The 9,390-nt window shown below is 33.2% G+C and overlaps 1 non-coding gene across 1 annotated transcript; it reads right to left on the reverse strand.

Annotated features, from left to right (window-relative positions):
- Positions 1-9,051: 9,051 nt before the first annotated feature.
- LOC111909534 (U6 spliceosomal RNA) lies at positions 9,052-9,154 on the reverse strand. The gene has a single exon (XR_002856226.1). It is a non-coding gene; the product is annotated as a U6 spliceosomal RNA (small nuclear RNA).
- Between the last annotated feature and the right edge of the window lie 236 nt (positions 9,155-9,390).

Here is a 9,390-nt window from a genome sequence, read left to right on the forward strand (position 1 = left end):
TTCAGTTCTGCTACGACTTTCCTAATCACACAACTAGCCCGTATCTGGTTATTCATAATGCGTTCTATCTAAGTTGGTATTGAGAAAAACTAATAAGCTCTAGTATAATCTCTTTTACCTAAACTAGTTAATCAAAACAAGTTTTTTGAATTAACCCTAACTTTTTATTATTCAATTAAATAAGCTATTAATTAAATCGGAAAAATTGCATTGAGTTATGTGTAAAATTCTCAATAATACCCAATACTTCTTAAAAGTTCAGAAGCATAAAGGTATGATTTTTTTTTCAGTTTATATCAGAGTTAAATCCCAAAACAGAACCAATATGATACTTGTTACTTATTACCAGTTGACAATAACAATTATGAATTCTATTAACGGATTAACTAGAATGATAAAATCCAAGCTAGGTGATCGGGCTAACAAGAATTAGAAATCAAATGTTCATTAAGCTCAAAACTGAAAAATCTATATAGAAACACAAAACGAAAATCAAATGTGAAAACTAATCACATGAATAGTACTAGTCTATGCAGAACTAAAAACTAAGGTTTAGCCAGACATGGCCAAAAACGAAATTAATCTAGTTAAAAAGAAACGTTTACTGATATATCAAGATAAACTAAATGTATGAGATGATTCATAGTCTTTAGATCTCCAAAAGTTGCTAAAAGAATTCAAAAATCGCCTTTAGAAGTGGTTTTCATTGTCTGGAATCGTCTCTCATTCGCATATGATAATGAGGGTTCTATTTGTACTCAAGCAGGAAACTTCTAGAGAAAGAAACTGGTAACATGCGATCGCAGGTAGGCCCTATGCGATCACAAGTTACCTTAAAAACACGTATCAGACTGATTTAATGATGTACATTGTTGTACTGGGCTTTTTTGGACAACATGCGATCGCATGTTTTTTAAAATATTCCAGGATTATGTTTGAATGAAGCCTAAAGTTTAATTTGAAATTTCTGGAGTTACGACCCAAAGCTGTGATCGCAGGTTTGCCCTATGGAATCACATGTTCTTCTTTTTTTGAATTATTGACACGAAAAATCCTCGAAACTTATATGCGAACATGCTGCGACCAACCTGCGATCTACTTGCAATTGTGGGTTCCTTATATGTGAGCGCATTTACACATTTTTTGCTTGTTTCGGTCGTGATTCTTCGGTTTAAGCATTCCTTATTATTCCTTAGCATCCTTCTTTAGTTCTAACTCCATTTTAAGCTCCAAACGCACATCCAACTGCTCCCAAAGCACTGTTCCATTTGAATTATCTGAAATTGACATGAAAAACATGAGCAGTATCAGAATTCCAATAGAATACATGAGCTAAACATTATTTAAACAAATGGCATGAAAATGTGCAAAATATGATCCTAAATGCTAATGAAAACTACCCTAAAATATACACATACATTTCTATCATTTAAAAAAAACATTATTATCATATATGTTGAATAAATCATACAACGAAACATGTCACCCGATGATAATATTTAGCGGAATGATAAGTAATTCATAGAAAGAACCAATGGCTTGTTTCCCTTCCCCTTGGTACAACCTATCAATTGTACTCAAGTGTTTCAAATATCCAATGAAATGAGTATAATTCTCTATTCCCATCCTCACAGATCACACGTATCCGTCATGATCACATTGATTAAATACCCCTTCCGTCCCTACTAAAAATGTCAACCCAAAAAGTCACACAGTTGAGAGCAAATCCAAAATAACATTTTCACGTAATTATATTTATCATAAAAAATAATGTCAACAAATAATTTAAAAATACATATAAATCGCACTAAAAACATTTATGTGTGAACATCCACAAAACACGAAAAACTCACCTCAATGTTGTTACGTCTTAACTGAATCTTGTCACGCTACTCACACCCTACATTTCACCAACAATTTTTTTTAAGGTTATGATCCTAGATGACATCATATGTGATCATTTTGGTTCAACCATCAATATGTCTCATCCGACGACCCATAACTATCAATTTACGTTAATTGTGATTTTGTAATAAACCTTTTGAAAATATCATTTAGATATTATAATGCTTTCCTTTAGAAATAATAATCTAGAGCAATTAGTTAAAACTCCATATTAAAAACTGTTAGGGTGCAAAATCATGCTTGGATGTGGTGTTTTAGGCTTTCCTCTTTGTATGTGTAAATGGGTTGAGTCTTTCCTATAAATAGGAAGTGAGTGACTCCCATTATGTAAGTGAACCATTTGGAGTGTTAGACTAGAGAGAGAAATTGTATACAAACCCATTTGTATATTTTTTCTAGATCTAATAAGAGCTTACAAAGATTTATTTACTCCTTGTGTTCTTGATTTTACATGATGATTCACTAGATCTTTCTAATTCCGCACATGCCATCATAATCAACACCACTACAATTGGTATCAGAGCGGGTGTTCTTGATTTGATCAAGAATTGATCCTTGATGGCGATTTTGATTTAGTGATTCATTTTTTGATCATGGATCTTCGTGATTAGAGAGGTTTGTGTGTTCTAGAAGTCGAATTTTTCCTTGATTTGATCCATAATTCGACTTTCTCTCTCTAGAATACTTGTTTGTGTTACTTTCTCTCTTTAGAATTCGTCAAGTTTTTGTGATCATGGTGGATTTTCCATATGATTCTTGGATTGTGATCATTAAAGATGTGAAATACAAAGTGAATGAATATCAATTTTATGGGTTGGTGTTAAGCAAATTGATTTCATGGGGTAGTATGGTTTCTTATGGAGGTTTGAAGGATGATCATGGAAGCTTGGTATTTCAACCACTTTGTAAGATTGCATGGTTGAATAAAATTGCCTTGTCCATATTAGTTCGTAGTAGAAATCAAAAGGAAGGAGAAGAAAGAGATTTGTTCAATAAGAAATATGTTTCTCTTATTGAAGACCCAAATGATCTTCATGCTATTAAGTTTCTTGAAGTTCTTGATAATGGAGTTCAATGTGATGTTCTTGATGTTCAAGAAAAAGAAGTTCAATTTGATTCTCAAGATGAAAAAGTTTTTTGCTCAATTGGAGTTCAAACCGATGATATTTTGTGTTCTTGTGATTCGTTTGAAGGAATGATTCCGTATCGGAAGCCGGTGATTCAAGAAGTTCACAAGTATCAAACTCCAAAAGATTTGATTCAAACTCAAAATGTTCATGTTGTTGAAAGTGGGTTTGTTCATGAAACCAAGTCTTCAAGATGCAAAAAGATGAGAAAGAAAAAGAAGAAGAAGATGAATCGGAAGAACAAGCGGGTTTACTTACAAAAATCGTCATATGTTGTGAAGCCGAAATCCGTGAAAAAAATTTGGGTTCCAAAGCATCAATCTCCAAAGGTTGCATTGAATTTGAAGTCAAAACCCAAAAGTGTTGGTGACTCTTTTGAAGATGTTCTTGGATCGTTGAAGAACACGAAGAACACGAAGAACGAGTTGTACATCTCGCATGGTGGGTGGTATAATGTTCGATTTGGAGATTTTCTCATTCCGACAAAAGAACCAAGATCTTCAAAATTCAATTCGTTCGTTGCAAATGGATCTCGATTCGTCAAAAAGGTATCAAAAATTCTCAAATGGATTCCAAAACATCCATGATTTCGATTCATGCGTTATGTTTTTGATTCATGATCGTTTGACTCGTTGGATCTAATCCGTTTCAACCCCATTGGTGATCCAACAATTTTTTTTAGATCAAGCCCAAATCAAACATTTAATTTTGTTTTGATTTAATCAAGAGCCCAATATTTCACTTAGTTATCATTCAAATGAACTCGTTACTGTTCATTAACATCTTGAGCCCAAATCACATAATTTGTCACTGTTCACGTTTTTTTTAGCCCAAAAGTGTTTGATTCAACTTCTTTAAACTGTGAGCATCACAACTCATTAAATCCATTCAATAAATCATTAGGGTCATATGCTTATATGAGTTGTATGTTTAGATCGTGCAAGTAACGCATCTGATTGCACGTTTGTTCTTGAGTTCCAATCTCGATTTGATGATTCTGAATAACCGATTGTTGGAGATTGTTTGTATACTTGTGAATCGATTTGTTATGTTACAAAAATCGATTATGATCAAGTCAACGTGAAGAAATCGGAAATCGATTTTTTCTTTCTTGATGAAATTGGTCAAGAACATTGTGAACAATGATGAAGAACAGTTGGAATAGAGTGTTTAATCTGAAATTGTTCTTGAAAAATTGTCAATTTGTTGTTTGTTGACTGATGAACTAAAAGTCAACTGAAAAAAAAATTAAAATCACATGGGAAGGATTGGTTTTGATAACGAAATGGATGAGTAAATAATTTGCTTTCGAAGGTTTGTTTTTTGATTACGAGTGGTTGGAGTTGATTATTAATGATCGATGGTTAGTGATTCAATTTGGATCGACAACCAAAAAGCGAGAACGGAAAGTGATTGGTCAAGTTTGATTTCTAAGGGCTGTTGATAACTGAAAAATGAAGATTGTGAAATTGTTTTGGGTATGATGATGGACTGGAAAACAAGAATCGACGGGTTTGTTGAAATCGATTTCGGGTTGAATGAAAAACGAAGGCTATGTTGGAGTCGATGATTTTATTGAGTGGGTTTAAGACGAGAATCATTGATTTGAGATTTCGATTTTGAATATCGGTAATCGATACTCAATTGTTAGTCGACTGGAATAAGTTGATAACAGAACGAAGTGTCGATGTTCGCAAGTTCGATTGTTGGTCGGTTGTGGAACGAAATGCGAACATGTTACAGGAAAATGAAAATTTTGTTTGCAAGGGTTGAAGTCAAAATCGTTTGTTGTTTATGATAAATGCGAAATTGTTCTCTTGGAATGTGTTCGCATCTATGGATTGATTCTGATGATCACTTGGATTCGTAAATGGGTGACTCAAAAATTGTGTTCGCATCTGGGTTTCAAAAATGATTTCGCATTTGGTGAGAAAATTGTGTGGTTAATGGTAAAACAAGATTCGCATATAAGGATGTGATCTGTATAGTTCGCATCTATTGAGTTCGCATATAAGGTTGTGATATGGTTCGCATATATGGAAGTCATTCATTCGCATTTGGTTAATTTGGTTAATTGGATGAGAAACGTGCGAAGAATTGATGTGCGAAGTATTTCACTGTTAGTGAATTGGGGAAGAAGAAAGCAAATAGTTTCGAATTTGGCCCTTATATTTTCATGAAATGGTAAAAATTTGCCCAGTTTCGCAAGTTTGAAGAAAATGCAGAAATTTTCAAAATGAGTACCTACAGTTTCGGATTTTTGGCAACAAATACCCAACTTCACATATGGGTAATAAAAGTTGAGAAATTGCAGAATTTTCAGTTCTGGTCCTTGCAGTTTGTGTGAATTTACGCTTTATGCCCGGTTTCGCAAATGGGCTAGAGTTTTGCATATTTGACTGTTTTTGGCGCAACGGGTCCCTGCAAGTTTCAGAAAGTGACAATATCTACCCGGTTTTTGAAAAATCTTGCAACTTTCACCCAAAAAGTCAAAAATTTTCATAAATTGGAAATTTTTGTGGCTTTTTCGTGATTGTTTTTCCATGCAAGATTTTTGGTGATTCATTTTTGGTACACATCAAGGGGGAGTATCGTGAAGACTATTCCTCGGGCGCTTCTCATCCTTAGTGGGTTTTATAATCATTTTTTGATTATAAAAAGGGGGAGAATGATGGGTATTCGAAGCTTCTCGGGTTTGTCGAATATTCATTTTCGGATTTGAAGACCGGTGTTAGTTCGAGGGGGAGTTTAGTCTTGATCGCGCTAGCTCGTTGGAGATTAAAGCCGGACATCCAATCCTAACTTTGAGGGGGAGAATGTTAGGGTGCAAAGTCATGCTTGGATGTGGTGTTTTAGGTTTTCCTCTTTGTATGTGTAAATGGGTTGAGTCTTTCCTATAAATAGGAAGTGAGTGACTCCCATTATGTAAGTGAACCATTTGGAGTGTTAGACTAGAGAGAGAAATTATATACAAACCCATTTGTATATTCTTTCTAGATCTAATAAGAGCTTACAAAGATTTATTTACTCCTTGTGTTCTTGATTTTACATGATGATTCACTAGATCTTTCTAATTCCGCACATGCCATCATAATCAACACCACTACAAAAACTTTGAAGGCACCTTTCATAAAGATCCAAAAGTATATTTAACCATAAAATAAAAGGTGCAAGGGCTAAAACCAAAGTATACTAAACTCCATAACTTCACATAAACCATCAACTTTAAAAACTCAAGGGATATTCCTATGATTTTCGATTTCCTTTAATTATAACTTAAAATAAGTAAAAAAAAAATGAAAGTTCATGTGTTAAAATTGAATTTTCTGAAAACTTGTGAAAAGGATACACATCTGAATTGAAAGCTGGCACATAAAAAGTGCTAGAGAGAGCCTTGAGTTGTGACCATCCACTTTAATTGTTTTTAAATTAAATTTTCTTTTAACCCACGCATAAAAACAAATTATCTACTTTTACTAAAAATATTATCTTTCTGCCATTTAAAACACTTCAAATGTTCGAAAATTCTGTAAACTTAATTTTTGAAATCACCATTAATCATCTCCACTTCTTACTAACATGCATTCATAAATAATTTTCATGAATAAACTCAAATCAATTTGAATTCAAAAAATGTTTACCAAAAATCTGAACAGTTCAAAATCTTCATCGGTTAAACTACTAGTAGGCCGAACAGAGACATTAGATGGAACCAAAACATGCAATCCAAATGTATAAACCTAATCAGATGACTATACCAAGCTAAAACCAAATAATCATACCTTCATTACTAGCAAAATGCCAAAAATCTTTACAAATTTTGATCTCCGATTTCTCACTCATTTCTTCGCCATTTCTTGCAATTCTTGTGGGGTTTTCACTCGAATTCTCAAGCTATATATACTCCCTACGTGAAACCTTCTCAATTGCTCGAATTTATACCCCCAATCAAGGTGATGGATTTTGACATTAATCATCATAATTTTCCTCTAATTGACTAATTAACCTTTTTAACTAATCTTATATTATAAAAATATATTCTGATTATATATTTAGATATTTATTTTGATATGAGTTATCACAAACTTCCTCCTTTGAAATATGATAGCACTCGGAGTTTAAATTAAGGAAAAAATATGAATATTTGATCTTCATATCTCGTTTGATTTCTCATTCCGCATTTGATCCCTTATAATACATATAATTTAGCTTCACCAATTGATTATCTGATTTCCTTAATTTGTTCACCTTTCGGTCTATAACTGCAATTGGTGTTCTTTGTAATGTAACTTGTCATCAACCTTGATTTTTTTGAAGTGGCACTTCCATGGACGCATGCACCAAACACTCATTTTGATTAGAAACGTAGAACTTAATATGAATTCATTATAGTCCTCTTAGTAGCTCCAACTTGTAAGTTATCTCTCAACCAGGTTCTTAATCACAAAAGGTCCAACCTACCACATATTTAACTTTCCTTTATCAAAACACACTACGCCCTTTCCATGGGACTTCTTCAACATGGTTTTATCTCTCACCTGAAATAGTATTGGCTTCCTACGTTAAGACACCCAACCTTTCGGTTGTTCCTCAACATCCTTCAGGTTAATCCAACATAGTGGTACACTTCCTACCATATTAAATTTCATAATTGGCTAGAAAATTCAATCCTAATTGAAAATTCTACAAAAACAATGACATAAAATGAATGTTCCGATCAAACATAAACAATTGAAATACCTTAACTAACTTTTCATGCAAATATGTTTCATATGATGAAACAATTTAAGGGAATATTTTAGATATCTATAGAAAGAACCAATGGTCCTCTCCATTTCCCTCTTAGCACAATCCATCTGTTGTGCTTAAGCATTTAAATATCGGGATACTGACTTTGGAGGGTAATAAGGTTTCCAGTTTGTCCGTATTAGGTCACTAAAGTTTTTTTTGTGCTTAATAGACCAATATGGTTGTTATTACCGTTTAGAAATAGTCCTTTTACTGGTTAAAACCGGTAAAAGGACTATTTTTAAACGGTAATAACAACCATATTGGTCTCATACGCAGAAAAAAAACCTTAGTCACCTAATACGGACAAACTGAAAACCTTATTACCCTTCTAAGTCATTAACCCTAATTATTTAGAAAACATGCTTACTAATCAATGTGACTGATTTGTTTGACTGAAAATAGTTGCTTCCATTTAAACTTATCTCACAACCCTTCCAGAACTTCTAAGTCCAAAAACTCATATGAACCGGTAAAAGGACTATTTCTAAATGGTAATAACAACCATATTGGTCTCATACGCCAAAAAAAAAAAAAAAAAAAAAAAAAAAAAAAAAAACCTTAGTCACCTAATACGGACAAACTGAAAACCTTATTACCCTCCTAAGTCATTAACCCTAATTATTTAGAAAACATGCTTACTAATCAATGTGACTGATTTGTTTGACTGAAAATAGTTGCTTCCATTTAAACTTATCTCACAACCCTTCCAGAACTTCTAAGTCCAAAAACTCATATGATTGATGATCTTCATTACATAAATATGCAACATTTTATCAATAACTTCTTTTTTGTCATTTAAATGTTTACATGAACACATCCATATGTACAAAAACAATCTCACTTTGATACCTCCCATCAATGTATACATTTGATAACGAATGGAAATGTAAAACCAACAGGGACTTGCAGAGGATGTCTATTATCAATTATTTTATACAAAACAAAACCACAACATGAACTAAGAAACTCAAGTTGCAAAATGAATAAAAAAATCAGCACATAAACAAATACATACATACTATATACAACACATAAACAGAAGTTTATAAAGCATGAAACTTAATGACAGGAAACGTAAAAAACTTAAAGGAGACTTTATAGAAAGAAAGATCACTCTTACTTGCCACAAATGGTTGAAGACATCAACAAGAAGATTAATCTGACCATAAAATCCACATGTTGTCTGAAAAGGGAATTAGGGTTCCAGAGAAGACGACGAAGGGTTAAAAAAATTTTGGACCATTTCTCGATTTGTGTGTGTCATCCTTGCACAGGGGCCATGCTAATCTTCTCTGTATCGTTCCAATTTTTTCGGATGTCCCCAAAGGGACGACTATAGATGAAGAGCTTCGCCATATAGAGGAGTAGCAGGTTATATGGGACAATGCGAGTTCTAAACAAAGTAGTTTACTGTTGATGGTCGTATATTCTCAATGTCTTTAAAATTAGGGTTAATGACTTAGGAGGGTAATAAAGTTTCCAGTTTGTCCGTATTAGGTCAGTAAGGATTTCTTTGTGCGTATTAGACCAATATGGTTGTTATTACCGTTTAGAAATAGTCCTTTTT

The sequence above is a fragment of the Lactuca sativa genome, chromosome 3 (assembly GCF_002870075.4).
Source record: "Lactuca sativa cultivar Salinas chromosome 3, Lsat_Salinas_v11, whole genome shotgun sequence".
NCBI classification, from domain to species: domain Eukaryota; kingdom Viridiplantae; phylum Streptophyta; class Magnoliopsida; order Asterales; family Asteraceae; genus Lactuca; species Lactuca sativa.